This window comes from Scyliorhinus torazame, chromosome 16, assembly GCF_047496885.1.
Source record: "Scyliorhinus torazame isolate Kashiwa2021f chromosome 16, sScyTor2.1, whole genome shotgun sequence".
Lineage (NCBI taxonomy): Eukaryota > Metazoa > Chordata > Chondrichthyes > Carcharhiniformes > Scyliorhinidae > Scyliorhinus > Scyliorhinus torazame.
The window spans coordinates 82,994,296-83,016,658 of NC_092722.1; positions in this window are offsets into that span (position 1 = coordinate 82,994,296).

Here is a 22,363-nt window from a genome sequence, read left to right on the forward strand (position 1 = left end):
GGGAGTGAGGGATACTGGGAAACGGTGGGATTGAGGGACACGGGGAGACGGTGGGAGTGAGGGATACGGGGAGGTGGTGGGAGTGAGGGGTCCGGGGAGATGGTGGGATTGAGGGACACGGGGAGACGGTGGGAGTGAGGAATTCGGGGAGACGGTGGGAGTGAGGGATACGGGGAGACGGTGGGAGTGACGAATACGGCGAGATGGTGGGAGTGAGGGATACGGGGAGATGGTGGGTGTGAGGGAAACGGGGGGACGGTGGGATTGAGGGATACAGGGAGATGGCAGGACTGAGGGATTCAGGGAGACGGTGGGAATGAGGGATATGGGGAGACGGAGGGAGTGAGGGATACAGGGAGAGTCAGGGAGTGAGGGATACGGGGAGATGGTGAGAGTGAGGGATACGGGGAGACGGTGGGAGCGAGGGATACGGGGAGACGGTGGGAGTGAGGGATACGGGGATACGGTGGGAGTGAGGGACACACGGAGACGGTGGGATTGAGGGATACGGGGAGACAGTGGGAGTGAGGGATATGGGGAGACGGTGGGAGTGAGGGATACGGGGAGGTGTTGGGAGTGAGTGATCCGGGGAGACGGTGGGATTGAGGGATACGGGGAGACAGTGGGAGTGAGGGATACGAGGAGACGGTGGGAGTGAGGAATACAGGGAGACGGTGGTTGTGAGGGAAACGGGGATACGGTGGGATTGAGGGATACAGGGAGATGGCAGGACTAAGGGATACAGGAAGACGGTGGGAATGAGGGATATGGGGAGACGGTGGGAGTGAGGGATACGAGCAGACAGTGGGAGTGAGGGGCATGCGGAGAGGGTGGGAGTGAGAGATACGGGGAGACGGTGGGTGTGAGGGATACGGATAGACGGTGTGAGTGAGGGATACGGGGAGACGGTGGGAGTGAGGGATACAGGGACATGGTGGTAGTGAGCGATACGGGAAGACAGTGGGAGTGAGGGATACGGTGAGACGGTGGGAGTGAGGGATACTGGGAGACGGTGGGAGCGAGGGATTCGGGGAGACGGTGGGAGCGAGGGATACGATGAGACTGTGGGAGTGAGGGATAGGGGGAGACGGTGGGAGTGAGAGATATGGGGAGACGGCGGGAGTGAGGGATATGGGGTATCGGTGGGAGTGAGGGGTACAGGGCGACGGTGGGAGTGAGGGATACGGGGAGACGGTGGGAGTGAGGGATACGGGGAGACGGTGGGAGTGAGGGATACAGGGACATGGTGGTAGTGAGCGATACGGGAAGACAGTGGGAGTGAGGGATACGGTGAGACGGTGGGAGTGAGGGATACTGGGAGACGGTGGGAGCGAGGGATTCGGGGAGACGGTGGGAGCGAGGGATACGATGAGACTGTGGGAGTGAGGGATAGGGGGAGACGGTGGGAGTGAGAGATATGGGGATACGGCGGGAGTGAGGGATATGGGGAGATGGTGGGAGTGAGAGATACGGGGAGTCGGAGGGAGTGAGGGAGACGGAGAGACGGTGGGAGTGAGGAATATGGGGAGATGGTGGGAGTGAGGGATACGGGGAGTCGGTGGGAGTGAGGGAGACGGAGAGACGGTGGGAGTGAGGGATACGGGGAGACGGTGGGTGTGAGGGAGACAGTGGGAGTGAGGGATACAGGGAGATGGTGGGAATGAGGGATATGGGGAGGCGGTTGGAGTGAGGGATACGAGGAGACGGTGGGAGTGAGGGATATTGGGAGACGGTGGGCTTGAGGGATACAGGGAGACAGTGGGAGTAAGGGTTACGGGGAGACGGTGGGAGTGAGGGATACAGGGAGACGGTGGGAGTGAGGGATACGGGGAAACGGAGGCAGTGAGGGATACTGGGAAACGGTGGGAGTGAGGGATACGGGGAGACGGTGAGTGTGAGGGACACGGGGAGACGGTGGGAGTGAGGGACACGGGCAGACGGTGGGAGTGAGGGATATGGGTAGGCGGTGGGAGTGAGGGACACAGGGAGACGGTGGGAGTGAGCGATACGGGGATACGGTGGGAGTGAGGGATACGGGGAGACGGTGGGAGTGAGGGATACGGGGAGGTTGTGGGAGTGAGCGGTACGGGGAGACGGTGGGAGTGAGGGGTACGGGGAGACGGTGAGAGTGAGGGATACGGGGAGACGGTGGGAGTGAGGGGTACTGAATAACCGTGGGGGTGAGGGATACGGGGAGATGGTGGGAGTGAGGGAGACGGAGAGACGGTGAGAGTGAGGAATACGGAGAGAGGGTGGGAGTGAGGGAGAAGGGTAGATGGTGGGAGTGAGGGATACGGGGAGATGACGGGAGTGAGGGATACGGGGAGACAGTGAGAGTGGAGGACACGGGGAGATGGTGGGAGTGAGCGACAGAGGGAGACGGTGGGAGTGAGGGATATGGGGAGATGGTGGGAGTGTGGGACACAGGGAGACGGTGGGAGTGAGGGATACGGGGAGACGGTGGGAGCGAGGGATACGGGGAGACGTTGGGAGTGAGGGGTATGGGAAGATCGTGGGGGTGAGGGATACGGGGAGATGGTGGGAGTGAGGGATACGGGGAGACGGTGATAGTGAAGGATACGGGGAGACGGTGATAGTGAGGGATACGGGGAGACGGTGGGAGTGAAGGATACACGGAGACGGTGGGAGTGATGGATACGGGGAGACGGTGAGAGTGAGGGATACGGGGAGGCGGTGGGAGTGAGGGATACAAGGAGACGGTGGGAGTGAGGAATACGGGGAGAGGAAGGGAGTGAGGGATACGGGTAGACGGTGGGAGTGATGGAGAAGGGGAGACGGTGGGAATGTGGGATACGGGGAGACGGTGGGAGTGAGGGATACGGGGAGACAGTGGGAGTGAGGAATACGGGGAGACGGTGGGAGTGAGGAATACGGGGAGAAGGTGGTAGTCAGGGATATGGGGAGGTGGTGTTAGTGAGGGGTACGGGGAGACGGTGGGAGGGAGGGACACAGGGAGGTGGTGTGAGTGAGGGGTACGGGGAGACGGTGGGAGGGAGGGATACGGGGAGACGGTGGGAGTGAGGGATTCGGGGAGACGGTGAGCGTGAGTGATGCGGGAAGGCGGTGGGAGTGAGGGATACAGGGAGACGGTGGGAGTAAGGGATACGGGGAGACGGAGGGAGTGAGGGATATGGGGAGAGGGTGGGAGTGAGTGAGAAGGGGAGACGGTGGGAGTGAGGGTTACGGGGAGACGATGGGAGTGAGGGATACGGGGAGACGGTGGGAGTGAGGGATACGGGGAGGCAGTGGGAGTGAGGGATACGGGGAGACGGTGGGAGAGAGGGACACGGGGAGACGGTGGGAGTGAGGGATACGGGGAGACGGTGGGAGTGAGGAATACTGGGAGATGGTGGGAGTGACGGATACGGGGAGACGGTGGGAGTGAGGGAAACGGGGTGACGGTGGGATTGAGGGATACTGGGAGACGGTGGGCTTGAGGGATACAGGGAGACGGCGGGAGTGAGGGATATGGGGAGACGGTGGGAGTAAGGGTTACGGGGAGACGGTGGGAGTGATTGATCCGGGGAAACGGAGGGAGTGAGGGATATAGGGAGACGGTGGGAGTGAGGGATACGGGGAAACGGAGGCAGTGAGGGATACGCGGAGACGGTGAGAGTGAGGGATACGGGGAGACGGTGGGAGTGAGCGATTTGGGGAGACGGTGGGAGTGAGGGACACAGGGAGACGGTGGGAGTGAGCGGTACGAGAGACGGTGGGAGTGAGGGATACGGAGAGACGGTGAGAGTGAGGGATACGGGGATACGGTGGGAGTGAGGGATACGGGGAGACGGTGGGAGTGAGGGATACGGGGAGGTGGTGGGAGTGAGCGGTACGAGAGACGGTGGGAGTGAGGGGTACGGGGAGACGATGAGAGTGAGGGATATGTGGAGACAGTGGGAGTGAGGGGTACGGGATAACCGTGGGGGTGAGGGATACGGGTAGATGGTGGGAGTGAGGGAGACGTAGAGACGGTGGGAGTGAGAGATACGGGGAGACGGTGGGTGTGGGGGAAACGGGGAGACGGTTGGATTGAGGGATACAGGGAGATGGCAGGACTGAGGGATACAGGGAGACGGTGGGAGTGAGGGATACGGGGAGACGGTGGGAGTGAGGGAGAAGGGTAGATGGTGGGAGTGAGGGATACGGGGAGATGATGGGAGTGAGGGATACGGGGAGACTGTGAGAGTGGGGGACACGGGGAGATGGTGGGAGTGAGGGGTACGGGGAGACGGTGGGAGCGAGGGATACGGGGAGACGGTGGGATTGAGGTGTATGGGAAGATCGTGGGGGTGAGGGATACGGGGAGATGGTGGGAGTGAGGGATACGGGGAGACGGTGCGATTGAGGGATACGGGGAGACGGTGGGAGTGAGGGATACGGAGAGGCGGTGAGAGTGAGGGATACGGGGAGACGGTGATAGTGAGGGATACGGGGAGACGGTGGGAGTGAAGGATACAGGGAGATGGTGGGATTGAGGGATACACGGAGATGGCAGGACTTAGGGATACAGGGAGATGGTGGGAATGAGGGATATGGGTAGACGGTTGGAGTGAGTTATACGAGTAGACGGTGGGAGTGAGGGATATGGGGAGATGGTGGGAGTAAGGGTTACGGGGAGACGGTGGCAGTGAGGGATACAGGGAGATGGTGGGATTGAGGGATACGGGGAGACGGAGGGAGTGAGGGACACGGGGAGACGGTGAGAGTGAGGGATCCGGGGAAACGGAGGGAGTGAGGGATACAGGGAGACAGTGGGAGTGAGGGATACGGGGAAACGGAGGCAGTGAGAGATACGGGGAGACGGTGGGAGTGAGGGATACAGGGAGACGGTGAGAGTGAGGGACACGGGGAGACGGTGGGAGTGAGGGACACGGGGAGACGGTGGGAGTGAGGGATATGGGGAGACGGTGGGAGTGAGGGACACAGGGAGACGGTGGGAGTGAGCGATACGGGGATACGGTGGGTGTGAGGGATACGGGGAGACGGTGGGAGAGAGGGATACGGGGAGGTGGTGGGAGTGAGCGGTACGGGGAGACGGTGGGAGTGAGAGATACAGGGAAACGGTGGCAGTGAGGGATACGGGGAGACGGTGAGAGTGAGGGACACGGGGAGACGGTGGGAGTGAGGGACACGGGGAGACGGTGGGAGTGAGGGATATGGGGAGACGGTGGGAGTGAGGGACACAGGGAGACGGTGGGAGTGAGCGATACGGGGATACGGTGGGAGTGAGGGATACGGGGAGATGGTGGGAGTGAGGGATACGGGGAGGTGGTGGGAGTGAGCGGTACGGGGAGACGGTGGGAGTGAGGGGTACGGGGAGTCGGTGAGAGTGAGGGATACGGGGAAACGGTGGGAGTGAGGGATACGGGATAACCGTTGGGGTGAGGGATACGGGGAGATGGTGGGAGTGAGGGATACGGGGAGACGGTGGGTGTGGGGGAAACGGGGAGGCGGTTGGATTGAGGGATACAGGGAGATGGCAGGACTGAGGGACACAGGGAGACGGTGGGAAAGAGGGATATGGGGAGACGGTCTGAGTGAGGGAGAAGGGTAGATGGTGGGAGTGAGGGATACTGGGAGATGATGTGAGTGAGGGATACGGGGAGACAGTGAGAGTGGGGGACCCGGGGAGATGGTGGGAGTGAGGGACAGAGGGAGACGGTGGGAGTGAGGGATATGGGGAGACGGTGGGAGTGTGGGACACAGGGAGACGGTGGGAGTGAGGGATACGGGGAGACGGTGGGAGTGAGGGATAAGGGGAGACGGTGGGAGTGAGGGGTATGGGAAGATCGTGGGGGTGAGGGATACGGGGAGATGGTGGGAGTGAGGGATACGGGGAGACGGTGGGAATGAGGGATACGGGGAGACGGTGGGAGTGAAGCATACAGGGAGATGGTTGGATTGAGGGATACGGGGAGACGGAGGGAGTGAGGGATATGGGGAGACGGTGAGAGTGTGGGATCCGGGGAGACGGTGGGAGTGAGGGATACAGGGAGACGGTGGGAGTGAGGGATACGGAGTGACGGAGCGAGTGAGGGATACGGGGAGACGGTGGGAGTGAGAGAGAAGGCAAGACGGTGGGTGTGAGGGATACGTGGAGACGGTGAGAGTGAGGGTTATTGGGAGACGGTGGGCTTGAGGGAGACAGGGAGACAGTGGGAGTGAGGGATACGGGGAGACGATGGGAGTGAGGGATATGGGGAGACGGTGGGAGTGAGGGATACGGGGAGACGGTGATAGTGAGGGATATGGGGAGACGGTGGGAGTGAGGGATACGGGGAGACGGTGATAGTGAGGGATACGGGGAGACGGTGGGAGTGAGGGATACGGGGAGACGGTGATAGTGAGGGATACGGGGAGACGGTGATAGTGAGGGATACGGGGAGACGGTGGGAGTGAGGGATATGGGGAGACGGTGGGAGTGAGGGATACGGGGAGACGGTGATAGTGAGGGATACGGGGAGACGGTGGGAGTGAGGGATACGGGGAGACGGTGGGAGTGTGGGACACAGGGAGACGGTGGGAGTGAGGGATACGGGGATACGGTGGGAGTGAGGGATACGGGGAGACGGTGGGAGTGAGGGATACGGGGAGGTGGTGGGAGTGAGGGGTACGGGGAGACGGTGGGATTGAGGGATACGGGGAAACGGTGGGAGTGAGGGATACGGGGAGACGGTGGGAGTGAGGGGTATGGGAAGGTCGTGGGGCTGAGGGATACGGTGAGTTGGTGGGAGTGAGGGATACGGGGAGACGGTGGGATTGAGGGATACGGGGAGACGGAGGGAGTGAGCGACACTGGGAGACGGTGAGAGTCAGGGATCCGGGGAAACGGAGGGAGTGAGGGATACGGGGAGGCGGTGAGAGTGAGGGATCCGGGGAGACGGTGGGAGTGAGGGAGACGGGCAGACGGTGGGAGTGAGGGAGAAGGGTAGATGGTGGGAGTGAGGGATACGGGGAGGTGATGGGAGTGAGGGATACAGGGAGACGGTGGGAATGAGGGATATGGGGAGACGGTGGCAGTGAGGGATACGGGGAGACGGTGGGAGTGAGGGAGAAGGGTAGATGGTGGGAGTGAGGGATACGGGGAGATGATGGGAGTGAGGGATACGAGGACACAGTAAGAGTGAGGGACAAGGGGAGACGGAGGGAGTGAGGGACAGAGGGTGACGGTGGGAGTGAGGGATATGGGAAGATCGTGGGCGTGAGGGATAGGGGGAGATGGTGGGAGTGAGGGATACGGGGAGACGGTGGGAGTGAGGGGTATGGGAAGATCGTGGGCGTAAGGGATACGGGGAGATGGTGGGAGTGAGGGATACGTGGAGACGGTGGGATTGAGGGATACGGGGAGACGGTGGGAGTGAAGTATACAGGGAGACGGTGGGATTGAGGGATACGGGGAGACGGAGGGAGTGAGGTCTACGGGGAGACGGTGAGAGTGAGGGATCCGGGGAGACGGTGGGAGTGAGGGATACATGGAGACGGAGGGAGTGAGGGATACGGGGAGACGGTGGGATTGAGGGAGAAAGGGAGACAGTGGGAGTGAGGGATACAGTGAGACGGTGGGAGTGAGGGATACGGTTAGACGGTGTGAGTGAAGGATACAGGGATATGGTGGGATTGAGGGATACTGGGAGACGGAGGGAGTGAGCGACACGGGGAGACGGTGAGAGTGAGGGATCCGGGGAAACGGAGGGAGTGAGGGATATAGGGAGACGGTGGGAGTGAGCGATACGAGGAAACGGAGGCAGTGAGAGATACGGGGAGACGGTGGGAGTGAGGGAGAAGGGGAGACGGTGGGAGTGAGAGATACAGGGAAACGGTGGGAGTGAGGGATACGGGGAGACGGTGAGAGTGAGGGACACGGGGAGACGGTGGGAGTGAGGGACACGAGGAGACGGTGGGAGTGAGGGATATGGGGAGACGGTGGGAGTGAGGGACACAGGGAGACGGTGGGAGTGAGCGATACGGGGATACGGTGGGAGTGAGGGATACGGGGAGACGGTGGGAGTGAGGGATACGGGGAGGTGGTGGGAGTGAGCGGTACGGGGAGACGGTGGGAGTGAGGGGTACGGGGAGACGGTGAGAGTGAGGGATACGGGGAGACGGTGGGAGTGAGGGATACGGGATAACCGTTGGGGTGAGGGATATGGGGAGATGGTGGGAGTGAGGGAGACGGAGAGACGGTGGGAGTGAGGGATACGGGGAGACGGTGGGTGTGGGGAAAACGGGGAGACGGTCGGATTGAGGGATACAGGGAGATGGCAGGACTGAGGGATACAGGGAGACGGTGGGAATGAGGGATATGGGGAGACGGTGGGAGTGAGGGAGAAGGGTAGATGGTGGGAGTGAGGGATACTGGAAGATGATGTGAGTGAGGGATATGGGGAGACAGTGAGAGTGGGGGACACGGGGAGATGGTCGGAGTGAGGGACAGAGGGAGACGGTGGGAGTGAGGGATATGGGGAGACGGTGGGAGTGTGGGACACAGGGAGACGGTGGGAGTGAGGGATACGGGGAGACAGTGGGAGTGAGGGATACGGGGAGACGGTGGGAGTGAGGGGTATGGGAATATCGTGGGGGTGAGGGATACGGGGAGATGGTGGGAGTGAGGGATACGGGGAGACGGTGGGAATGAGGGAGAAGGGGAGACGGAGGGAGTGAAGCATCCAGGGAGATGGTTGGATTGAGGGATACGGGGAGGTGGTGGGAGTGAGCGGTACGGGGAGACGGTGGGAGTGAGGGATACGGGGAGACGGTGAGAGTGAGGGATCCGGGGAGACGGTGGGAGTGAGGGATACATGGAGACGGAGGGAGTGAGGGATACGGGGAGACGGTGGGATTGAGGGAGAAAGGGAGACAGTTGGAGTGCGGGATACAGGGAGACGGTGGGAGTGAGGGATACGGTTAGACGGTGTGAGTGAAGGATACAGGGAGATGGTGGGATTGAGGGATACGGGGAGACGGAGGGAGTGAGCGACACGGGGAGACGGTGAGAGTGAGGGATCCGGGGAAACGGAGGGAGTGAGGGATACAGGGAGACGGTGGGAGTGAGGGATACGAGGAAACGGAGGCAGTGAGAGATACGGGGAGACGGTGGGAGTGAGGGAGAAGGGGAGACGGTGGGAGTGAGAGATACAGGGAAACGGTGGGAGTGAGGGATACGGGGAGACGGTGAGAGTGAGGGATATGGGGAGACGGTGGAAGTGAGGGATACGGGGAGACGGTGGGAGTGAGGGAGAAGGGTAGATGGTGGGAGTGAGGGATACGGGGAGATGATGGGAGTGAGGGATACGAGGACACAGTAAGAGTGAGGGACAAGGGGAGACGGAGGGAGTGAGGGACAGAGGGTGACGGTGGGAGTGAGGGATATGGGAAGATCGTGGGCGTGAGGGATACGGGGAGATGGTGGGAGTGAGGGATACGGGGAGACGGTGGGAGTGAGGGGTATGGGAAGATCGTGGGCGTAAGGGGTACGGGGAGATGGTGGGAGTGAGGGATACGTGGAGACGGTGGGATTGAGGGATACGGGGAGACGGTGGGAGTGAAGTATACAGGGAGACGGTGGGATTGAGGGATACGGGGAGACGGAGGGAGTGAGGTCTACGGGGAGACGGTGAGAGTGAGGGATCCGGGAAGACGGTGGGAGTGAGGGATACATGGAGACGGAGGGAGTGAGGGATACGGGGAGACGGTGGGATTGAGGGAGAAAGGGAGACAGTGGGAGTGAGGGATACAGTGAGACGGTGGGAGTGAGGGATACGGTTAGACGGTGTGAGTGAAGGATACAGGGAGATGGTGGGATTGAGGGATACGGGGAGACGGAGGGAGTGAGCGACACGGGGAGACGGTGAGAGTGAGGGATCCGGGGAAACGGAGGGAGTGAGGGATACAGGGAGACGGTGGGAGTGAGAGATACAGGGAAACGGTGGGAGTGAGGTATACGGGGAGACGGTGAGAGTGAGGGACACGGGGAGACGGTGGGAGTGAGGGACACGGGGAGACGGTGGGAGTGAGGGATATGGGGAGACGGTGAGAGTGGGGGGCCCGGGGAGATGGTGGGAGTGAGGGACAGAGGGAGACGGTGGGAGTGAGTGATATGGGGAGACGGTGGGAGTGTGGGACACAGGGAGACGGTGGGAGTGAGGGATACGGGGAGACGGTGGGAGTGAGGGATATGGGGAGACGGTGGGAGTGAGGGGTATGGGAAGATCGTGGGGGTGAGGGATACGGGGAGATGGTGGGAGTGAGGGATACGGGGAGACGGTGGGAATGAGGGATACGGGGAGACGGTGGGAGTGAAGCATACAGGGAGATGGTTGGATTGAGGGATACGGGGAGACGGAGGGAGTGAGGGATATGGGGAGACGGTGAGAGTGTGGGATCCGGGGAGACGGTGGGAGTGAGGGATACAGGGAGACGGTGGGAGTGAGGGATACGGAGTGACGGAGCGAGTGAGGGATACGGGGAGACGGTGGGAGTGAGAGAGAAGGCAAGACGGTGGGTGTGAGGGATACGTGGAGACGGTGAGAGTGAGGGTTATTGGGAGACGGTGGGCTTGAGGGAGACAGGGAGACAGTGGGAGTGAGGGATACGGGGAGACGATGGGAGTGAGGGATATGGGGAGACGGTGGGAGTGAGGGATACGGGGAGACGGTGATAGTGAGGGATATGGGGAGACGGTGGGAGTGAGGGATACGGGGAGACGGTGATAGTGAGGGATACGGGGAGACGGTGGGAGTGAGGGATACGGGGAGACGGTGATAGTGAGGGATACGGGGAGACGGTGATAGTGAGGGATACGGGGAGACGGTGGGAGTGAGGGACAGAGGGTGACGGTGGGAGTGAGGGATATGGGAAGATCGTGGGCGTGAGGGATACGGGGAGATGGTGGGAGTGAGGGATACGGGGAGACGGTGGGAGTGAGGGGTATGGGAAGATCGTGGGCGTAAGGGGTACGGGGAGATGGTGGGAGTGAGGGATACGTGGAGACGGTGGGATTGAGGGATACGGGGAGACGGTGGGAGTGAAGTATACAGGGAGACGGTGGGATTGAGGGATACGGGGAGACGGAGGGAGTGAGGGATATGGGGAGACGGTGGGAGTGTGGGACACAGGGAGACGGTGGGAGTGAGGGATACGGGGAGACGGTGGGAGTGAGGGATATGGGGAGACGGTGGGAGTGAGGGGTATGGGAAGATCGTGGGGGTGAGGGATACGGGGAGATGGTGGGAGTGAGGGATACGGGGAGACGGTGGGAATGAGGGATACGGGGAGACGGTGGGAGTGAAGCATACAGGGAGATGGTTGGATTGAGGGATACGGGGAGACGGAGGGAGTGAGGGATATGGGGAGACGGTGAGAGTGTGGGATCCGGGGAGACGGTGGGAGTGAGGGATACAGGGAGACGGTGGGAGTGAGGGATACGGAGTGACGGAGCGAGTGAGGGATACGGGGAGACGGTGGGAGTGAGAGAGAAGGCAAGACGGTGGGTGTGAGGGATACGTGGAGACGGTGAGAGTGAGGGTTATTGGGAGACGGTGGGCTTGAGGGAGACAGGGAGACAGTGGGAGTGAGGGATACGGGGAGACGATGGGAGTGAGGGATATGGGGAGACGGTGGGAGTCAGGGATACGGGGAGACGGTGATAGTGAGGGATATGGGGAGACGGTGGGAGTGAGGGATACGGGGAGACGGTGATAGTGAGGGATACGGGGAGACGGTGGGAGTGAGGGATACGGGGAGACGGTGATAGTGAGGGATACGGGGAGACGGTGATAGTGAGGGATACGGGGAGACGGTGGGAGTGAGGGATATGGGGAGACGGTGGGAGTGAGGGATACGGGGAGACGGTGATAGTGAGGGATACGGGGAGACGGTGGGAGTGAGGGATACGGGGAGACGGTGGGAGTGTGGGACACAGGGAGACGGTGGGAGTGAGGGATACGGGGATACGGTGGGAGTGAGGGATACGGGGAGACGGTGGGAGTGAGGGATACGGGGAGGTGGTGGGAGTGAGGGGTACGGGGAGACGGTGGGAGTGAGGGATACGGGGAAACGGTGGGAGTGAGGGATACGGGGAGACGGTGGGAGTGAGGGGTATGGGAAGGTCGTGGGGCTGAGGGATACGGTGAGTTGGTGGGAGTGAGGGACACGGGGAGACGGTGGGATTGAGGGATACGGGGAGACGGAGGGAGTGAGCGACACTGGGAGACGGTGAGAGTGAGGGATCCGGGGAAACGGAGGGAGTGAGGGATACGGGGAGGCGGTGAGAGTGAGGGATCCGGGGAGACGGTGGGAGTGAGGGAGACGGGCAGACGGTGGGAGTGAGGGAGAAGGGTAGATGGTGGGAGTGAGGGATACGGGGAGGTGATGGGAGTGAGGGATACAGGGAGACGGTGGGAATGAGGGATATAGGGAGACGGTGGCAGTGAGGGATACGGGGAGACGGTGGGAGTGAGGGAGAAGGGTAGATGGTGGGAGTGAGGGATACGGGGAGATGATGGGAGTGAGGGATACGAGGACACAGTAAGAGTGAGGGACAAGGGGAGACGGAGGGAGTGAGGGACAGAGGGTGACGGTGGGAGTGAGGGATATGGGAAGATCGTGGGCGTGAGGGATACGGGGAGATGGTGGGAGTGAGGGATACGGGGAGACGGTGGGAGTGAGGGGTATGGGAAGATCGTGGGCGTAAGGGATACGGGGAGATGGTGGGAGTGAGGGATACGTGGAGACGGTGGGATTGAGGGATACGGGGAGACGGTGGGAGTGAAGTATACAGGGAGACGGTGGGATTGAGGGATACGGGGAGACGGAGGGAGTGAGGTCTACGGGGAGACGGTGAGAGTGAGGGATCCGGGAGACGGTGGGAGTGAGGGATACATGGAGACGGAGGGAGTGAGGGATACGGGGAGACGGTGGGATTGAGGGAGAAAGGGAGACAGTGGGAGTGAGGGATACAGTGAGACGGTGGGAGTGAGGGATACGGTTAGACGGTGTGAGTGAAGGATACAGGGATATGGTGGGATTGAGGGATACTGGGAGACGGAGGGAGTGAGCGACACGGGGAGACGGTGAGAGTGAGGGATCCGGGGAAACGGAGGGAGTGAGGGATATAGGGAGACGGTGGGAGTGAGCGATACGAGGAAACGGAGGCAGTGAGAGATACGGGGAGACGGTGGGAGTGAGGGAGAAGGGGAGACGGTGGGAGTGAGAGATACAGGGAAACGGTGGGAGTGAGGGATACGGGGAGACGGTGAGAGTGAGGGACACGGGGAGACGGTGGGAGTGAGGGACACGGGGAGACGGTGGGAGTGAGGGATATGGGGAGACGGTGGGAGTGAGGGACACAGGGAGACGGTGGGAGTGAGCGATACGGGGATACGGTGGGAGTGAGGGATACGGGGAGACGGTGGGAGTGAGGGATACGGGGAGGTGGTGGGAGTGAGCGGTACGGGGAGACGGTGGGAGTGAGGGGTACGGGGAGACGGTGAGAGTGAGGGATACGGGGAGACGGTGGGAGTGAGGGATACGGGATAACCGTTGGGGTGAGGGATATGGGGAGATGGTGGGAGTGAGGGAGACGGAGAGACGGTGGGAGTGAGGGATACGGGGAGACGGTGGGTGTGGGGGAAACGGGGAGACGGTCGGATTGAGGGATACAGGGAGATGGCAGGACTGAGGGATACAGGGAGACGGTGGGAATGAGGGATATGGGGAGACGGTGGGAGTGAGGGAGAAGGGTAGATGGTGGGAGTGAGGGATACTGGAAGATGATGTGAGTGAGGGATATGGGGAGACAGTGAGAGTGGGGGACACGGGGAGATGGTCGGAGTGAGGGACAGAGGGAGACGGTGGGAGTGAGGGATATGGGGAGACGGTGGGAGTGTGGGACACAGGGAGACGGTGGGAGTGAGGGATACGGGGAGACAGTGGGAGTGAGGGATACGGGGAGACGGTGGGAGTGAGGGGTATGGGAATATCGTGGGGGTGAGGGATACGGGGAGATGGTGGGAGTGAGGGATACGGGGAGACGGTGGGAATGAGGGAGAAGGGGAGACGGAGGGAGTGAAGCATACCGGGAGATGGTTGGATTGAGGGATACGGGGAGGTGGTGGGAGTGAGCGGTACGGGGAGACGGTGGGAGTGAGGGATACGGGGAGACGGTGAGAGTGAGGGATCCGGGGAGACGGTGGGAGTGAGGGATACATGGAGACGGAGGGAGTGAGGGATACGGGGAGACGGTGGGATTGAGGGAGAAAGGGAGACAGTGGGAGTGCGGGATACAGGGAGACGGTGGGAGTGAGGGATACGGTTAGACGGTGTGAGTGAAGGATACAGGGAGATGGTGGGATTGAGGGATACGGGGAGACGGAGGGAGTGAGCGACACGGGGAGACGGTGAGAGTGAGGGATCCGGGGAAACGGAGGGAGTGAGGGATACAGGGAGACGGTGGGAGTGAGGGATACGAGGAAACGGAGGCAGTGAGAGATACGGGGAGACGGTGGGAGTGAGGGAGAAGGGGAGACGGTGGGAGTGAGAGATACAGGGAAACGGTGGGAGTGAGGGATACGGGGAGACGGTGAGAGTGAGGGATATGGGGAGACGGTGGAAGTGAGGGATACGGGGAGACGGTGGGAGTGAGGGAGAAGGGTAGATGGTGGGAGTGAGGGATACGGGGAGATGATGGGAGTGAGGGATACGAGGACACAGTAAGAGTGAGGGACAAGGGGAGACGGAGGGAGTGAGGGACAGAGGGTGACGGTGGGAGTGAGGGATATGGGAAGATCGTGGGCGTGAGGGATACGGGGAGATGGTGGGAGTGAGGGATACGGGGAGACGGTGGGAGTGAGGGGTATGGGAAGATCGTGGGCGTAAGGGGTACGGGGAGATGGTGGGAGTGATGGATACGTGGAGACGGTGGGATTGAGGGATACGGGGAGACGGTGGGAGTGAAGTATACAGGGAGACGGTGGGATTGAGGGATACGGGGAGACGGAGGGAGTGAGGTCTACGGGGAGACGGTGAGAGTGAGGGATCCGGGGAGACGGTGGGAGTGAGGGATACATGGAGACGGAGGGAGTGAGGGATACGGGGAGACGGTAGGATTGAGGGAGAAAGGGAGACAGTGGGAGTGAGGGATACAGTGAGACGGTGGGAGTGAGGGATACGGTTAGACGGTGTGAGTGAAGGATACAGGGAGATGGTGGGATTGAGGGATACGGGGAGACGGAGGGAGTGAGCGACACGGGGAGACGGTGAGAGTGAGGGATCCGGGGAAACGGAGGGAGTGAGGGATACAGGGAGACGGTGGGAGTGAGAGATACAGGGAAACGGTGGGAGTGAGGTATACGGGGAGACGGTGAGAGTGAGGGACACGGGGAGACGGTGGGAGTGAGGGACACGGGGAGACGGTGGGAGTGAGGGATATGGGGAGACGGTAGGAGTGAGGGACACAGGGAGACGGTGGGAGTGAGCGATACGGGGATACGGTGGGAGTGAGGGATACGGGGAGACGGTGGGAGTGAGGGATACGGGGAGGTGGTGGGAGTGAGCGGTACGGGGAGACGGTGGGAGTGAGGGGTACGGGGAGACGGTGAGAGTGAGGGATATGGGGAGACGGTGGGAGTGAGGGATACGGGATAACCGTTGGGGTGAGGGATATGGGGAGATGGTGGGAGTGAGGGAGACGGAGAGACGGTGGGAGTGAGGGATACGGGGAGACGGTGGGTGTGGGGGAAACGGGGAGACGGTCGGATTGAGGGATACAGGGAGATGGCAGGACTGAGGGATACAGGGAGACGGTGGGAATGAGGGATATGGGGAGACGGTGGGAGTGAGGGAGAAGGGTAGATGGTGGGAGTGAGGGATACTGGAAGATGATGTGAGGGAGGGATATGGGGAGACAGTGAGAGTGGGGGACACGGGGAGATGGTCGGAGTGAGGGACAGAGGGAGACGGTGGGAGTGAGGGATATGGGGAGACGGTGGGAGTGTGGGACACAGGGAGACGGTGGGAGTGAGGGATACGGGGAGACAGTGGGAGTGAGGGATACGGGGAGACGGTGGGAGTGAGGGGTATGGGAATATCGTGGGGGTGAGGGATACGGGGAGATGGTGGGAGTGAGGGATACGGGGAGACGGTGGGAATGAGGGAGAAGGGGAGACGGAGGGAGTGAAGCATACAGGGAGATGGTTGGATTGAGGGATACGGGGAGGTGGTGGGAGTGAGCGGTACGGGGAGACGGTGGGAGTGTGCGATACGGGGATACGGAGGGAGTGAGGTCTACGGGGAGACGGTGAGAGTGAGGGATCCGGGGAGACGGTGGGAGTGAGGGATACATGGAGACGGAGGGAGTGAGGGATACGGGGAGACGGTGGGATTGAGGGAGAAAGGGAGACAGTGGGAGTGAGGGATACAGCGAGACGGTGGGAGTGAGGGATACGGTTAGACGGTGTGAGTGAAGGATCCAGGGAGATGGTGGGATTGAGGGATACGGGGAGACGGAGGGAGTGAGCGACACGGGGAGACGGTGAGAGTGAGGGATCCGGGGAAACGGAGGGAGTGAGTGATACAGGGAGACGGTGGGAGTGAGGGATACGAGGAAACGGAGGCAGTGAGAGATACGGGGAGACGGTGGGAGTGAGGGAGAAGGGGAGACGGTGGGAGTGAGAGATACAGGGAAACGGTGGGAGTGAGGGATACGGGGAGACGGTGAGAGTGAGGGACACGGGGAGACGGTGGGAGTGAGGGACACGGGGAGACGGTGGGAGTGAGGGATATGGAGAGACGGTGGGAGTGAGGGACACAGGGAGACGGTGGGAGTGAGCGATACGGGGATACGGTGGGAGTGAGGGATACGGGGAGATGGTGGGAGTGAGGGATACGGGGAGGTGGTGGGAGTGAGCGGTACGGGGAGACGGTGGGAGTGAGGGGTACGGGGAGACGGTGGGAGTGAGGGATACGGGATAACCGTTGGGGTGAGGGATATGGGGAGAGGGTGGGAGTGAGGGAGACGGAGAGACGGTGGGAGTGAGGGATACGGGGAGACGGTGGGTGTGGGGGAAACGGGGAGACGGTCGGATTGAGGGATACAGGGAGATGGCAGGACTGAGGGATAAAGGGAGACGGTGGGAATGAGGGATATGGGGAGACGGTGGGAGTGAGGGAGAAGGGTAGATGGTGGGAGTGAGGGATACTGGAAGATGATGTGAGTGAGGGAAATGGGGAGACAGTGAGAGTGGGGGACACGGGGAGATGGTCGGAGTGAGGGACAGAGGGAGACGGTGGGAGTGAGGGATATGGGGAGACGGTGGGAGTGTGGGACACAGGGAGACGGTGGGAGTGAGGGATACGGGGAGACAGTGGGAGTGAGGGATACGGGAAGACGGTGGGAGTGATGGGCATGGGAATATCGTGGGGGTGAGGGATACGGGGAGATGGTGGGAATGAGGGATATTGGGAGACGGTGGGAGTGAGGGATACGGGGAGACGGTGGGAGTGAGGGAGAAGGGTAGATGGTGGGAGTGAAGGATACGGGGAGATGATGGGAGTGAGGGATACGGGGATACAGTGAGAGTGAGGGGCACGGGGAGACGGTGGGAGTGAGGGACAGAGGGAGAGGGTGGGAGTGAGGGATATGGGGAGACGGTGGGAGTGAGGGACACAGGGAGACGGTGGGAGTGAAGGATACGGGGATACGGTGGGTGTGAGGGATACGGGGAGACGGTGGGAGTGAGGGATACGGGGAGGTGGTGGGTGTGAGGGGTACGGGAAGATGGTGGGAGTGAGGGATACGGGGAGACGGTGGGATTGAGGGATACGGGGAGACGGAGGGAGTGAGGGATACGGGGAGATGGTGAGAGTGAGGGATACGGGGAGACCGTGAGAGTGGGGGATATGGGGAGACTGTGGGAGTAAGCGTTACGGGGAGACAGTGATAGTGAGGGATACGGGGAGACGGTGGGAGTGAAGGATACAGCGAGATGGTGGGATTGAGGGATACGGGGAGACGGAGGGAGTGATTCATACGGGAGACGGTGAGCGTGAGGGATCCGGGGAAACGGAGGTAGTGAGGGATACAGGGAGACGGTGGGAGTGAGGGATACGGGGAAACGGAGGCAGTGAGGGATACGGGGAGACGGTGGAAGTGAGGGGGAAGGAGAGACGGTGGGAGTGAGGGAGAAGGGGAGACGGTGGGAGTGAGAGATACAGGGAAACGGTGGGAGTGAGGGATACGGGGAGACGGTGAGAGTGAGGGACACGGGGAGACGGTTGGAGTGAGGGACACGGGGAGACGGTGGGAGTGAGGGATATGGGGAGACGGTGGGAGTGAGGGACACAGGGAGACGGTGGGAGTGAGCGATACGGGGATACGGTGGGAGTGAGGGATACGGGGAGACGGTGGGAGTGAGGGATACGGGGAGGTAGTGGGAGTGAGCGGTACGGGGAGACGGTGGGAGTGAGGGGTACGGGGAGACGGTGAGAGTGAGGGATACGGGGAGACGGTGGGAGTGAGGGATACGGGATAACCGTTAGGGTGAGGGATATGGGGAGATGGTGGGAGTGAGGGAGACGGAGAGACGGTGGGAGTGAGAGATACGGGGAGACGGTGGGTGTGGGAGAAACGGGGAGACGGTCGGATTGAGGGATACAGGGAGATGGCAGGACTGAGGGATACAGAGAGACGGTGGGAATGAGGGATATGGGGAGACGGTGGGAGTGAGGGAGAAGGGTAGATGGTGGGAGTGAGGGATACTGGAAGATGATGTGAGTGAGGGATATGGGGAGACAGTGAGAGTGGGGGACACGGGGAGATGGTCGGAGTGAGGGACAGAGGGAGACGGTGGGAGTGAGGGATATGGGGAGACGGTGGGAGTGTGGGACACAGGGAGACGGTGGGAGTGAGGGATACGGGGAGACAGTGGGAGTGAGGGATACGGGGAGACGGTGGGAGTGAGGGGTATGGGAATATCGTGGGGGTGAGGGATACGGGGAGATGGTGGGAGTGAGGGATACGGGGAGACGGTGGGAATGAGGGAGAAGGGGAGACGGTGGGAGTGAAGCATAGAGGGAGATGGTTGGATTGAGGGAGACGGGGAGGTGGTGGGAGTGAGCGGTACGGGGAGACGGTGGGAGTGAGCGATACGGGGATACGGTGGGAGTGAGGGATACGGGGAGATGGTGGAAGTGAGCGATACGGGGATACGGTGGGTGTGGGGGAAATGGGGAGACTGTGGGAATGAGGGACACAGGGAGATGGCAAGACTGAGGGATTCAGGGAGACGGTGGGAATGAGGGATATGGGGAGACGGTGGGAGTGAGGGAGAAGGGTAGATGGTGGGAGTGAAGGATACGGGGAGATGATGGGAGTGAGGGTTACGGGGATACAGTGAGAGTGAGGGGCACGGGGAGACGGTGGGAGTGAGGGACAGAGGGAGACGGTGGGAGTGAGGGATATGGGGAGACGGTGGGAGTGAGGGACACAGGGAGACGGTGGGAGTGAAGGATACGGGGATACGGTGGGAGTGAGGGATACGGGGAGACGGTGGGAGTGAGGGATACGGGGAGGTGGTGGGTGTGAGGGGTACGGGAAGATGGTGGGAGTGAGGGATACGGGGAGACGGTGGGATTGAGGGATACGGGGAGACGGAGGGAGTGAGGGATACGGGGAGATGGTGAGAGTGAGGGATACGGGGAGACAGTTAGAGTGGGGGATATGGGGAGACTGTGGGAGTAAGCGTTACGGGGAGATGGTGATAGTGAGGGATACGGGGAGACGGTGGGAGTGTAGGATACAGGGAGATGGTGGGATTGAGGGATACGGGGAGACGGAGGGAGTGAGGGATACGGGGAGACGGTGAGCGTGAGGGATCCGGGGAAACGGAGGGAGTGAGGGATACAGGGAGACGGTGGGAGTGAGGGATACGGGGAAACGGAGGCAGTGAGGGATACGGGGAGACGGTGGGAGTGAGGGAGAAGGGGAGACGGTGGGAGTGAGGGATACGGGGAGGCGCTGAGTGTGAGGGACACGGTTAGACGGTGGGAGTGAGGGACACGGGGAGACGGTGGGAGTGAGGGATATGGGGAGATGGTGGGAGTGAGGGACACAGGGAGACGGTGGGAGTGAACGATACGGTGATACGGTGGGAGTGAGGGATACGGGGAGACGGTGGGAGTGAGGGATACGGGGAGGTGGTGGGAGTGAGCAGTACGGGGAGACGATGGGAGTGAGGGGTACGGGTAGATGGTGGGAGTGAGGGAGACGGAGAGACGGTTGGATTGAGGGATACAGGGAGACGGTGGGAGTGAGGGATACGGAGAGACGGTGGGAGTGAGGGAGAAGGGTAGATGGTGGGAGTGAGGGATACGGGGAGATGATGGGAGTGATGGATACGGGGAGACAGTGAGAGTGGCGGACACGGGGAGATGGTGGGAGTGAGGGACAGAGGGAGACGGTGGGAGTGAGGGATACCGGGAGACGGTGGGAGCGAGGGATACGGGGAGACGGTGGGAGTGAGGGGTATGGGAATATCGTGGGGGTGAGGGATACGGGGAGATGGTGGGAGTGAGGGATACGGGGAGACGGTGGGATTGAGGGATACGGGGAGACGGTGGGAGTGAGGGATACGGAGTGACGGAGGGAGTGAGGGATACGGGGAGACGGTGGGAGTGAGGGAGAAAGGGAGACAGTGGGAGTGAGGGGTACAGGGAGGCCGTGGGAGTGAGGGATACAGGGAGACGGTGATAGTGAGGGATACGGGGAGACGGTGATAGTGAGGGATACGGGGAGACGGTGGGAGTGAAGGATACACAGAGACGGTGGGAGTGAAGGATATGGGGAGACGGTGAGAGTGAGGGATCCGGGGAGATGGTGGGAGTGTGGGATACGGGGAGACGGTGGGAGTGAGGGATACGGAGTGACGGAGGGAGTGAGGCATACGGGGAGACGGTGGGAGTGAGGGAGAAGGGGAGACGGTGGGAGTGAGGGATACAGGGAGACGGTGGGAGTGAGGGATACGGGGAGACGGTGATAGTGAGGGATACGGGGAGACGGTGGGAGTGAAGGATACACGGAGACGGTGGGAGTGATGGATATGGGGAGACGGTGAGAGTGAGGGATACGGGGAGGCGGTGGGAGTGAGGGATACGGGGAGACGGAGGGAGTGAGGGATACGGGGAGATGGTGAGAGTGAGGGATCCGGGGAGACGGTGGGAGTGAGGGATACAGGGAGACGGTGGGAGTGATGGATACGGAGTGACAGAGGGAGTGAGGGATACGGGGAGACGGTGGGAGTGAGGGAGAAGGCGAGACGGTGGGAGAGAGGGATACAGAGAGACGGTGGGAGTGAGGGATACGGGGAGACGGTGATAGTGAGGGATACGGGGAGACAGTGATAATGAGGGATACGGGGAGATGGTGGGAGTGAAGGATATACGGAGACGGTGGGAGTGATGGATATGGGGAGACGGTAAGAGTGAGGGATACGGGGAGGTGGTGGGAATGAGGGATACAGGGAGACGGTGGGAGTGAGGGATACGGGGAAACGGAGGCAGTGAGAGATACGGGGAGACGGTGGGATTGAGGGAGAAGGGGAGACGGTGGGAGTGAGAGATACAGGGAAACGGTGGGAGTGAGGGATACGGGGAGGTGGTGGGAGTGAGGGGTACGGGGAGACGGTGGGAGTGAGGGATACGGGGAAACGGTGGGAGTGAGGGATACGCGGAGACGGTGGGAGTGAGGGGTATGGGAAGATCGTGGTGGTGAGGGATACGGGGAGATGGTGGGAGTGAGGGATACGGGGAGACGGTGGGATTGAGGGAGACAGGGAGACCGTGGGAGTGAGGGATACAGGGAGACGGTGGGAGTGAGGGATACGGGGAGACGGTGATAGTGAGGGATACGGGGAGACGGTGATAGTGAGGGATACGGGGAGACGGTGGGAGTGAAGGATACACGGAGACGGTGGGAGTGATGCATATGGGGAGAAGGTGAGAGTGAGGGATACGGGGAGGCGGTCGGAGTGAGGGATACAGGGAGACGGTGGGAGTGAGGAATACGGGGAGACGGAGGGAGTGAGGGATACGGGTAGACGGCGGGAGTGAGGGAGAAGTGGAGACGGTGGGAGTGAGGGATACGGGGAGACGATGGGAGTAAGGGATACGGGGAGACGGTGAGAGTGAGCGATACTGGGAGACGTTGGGAGTGAGCGACACAGGGAGACGGTGGGAGTGAGGGCTATGGGGAGATGGTGGGTGTGAGGGACACAGGGAGACGGTGGGAGTGAGGGATACGGGGATACGGTGGGAGTGAGGGATACGGGGAGAAGGTGGGAGTGAGGGATAT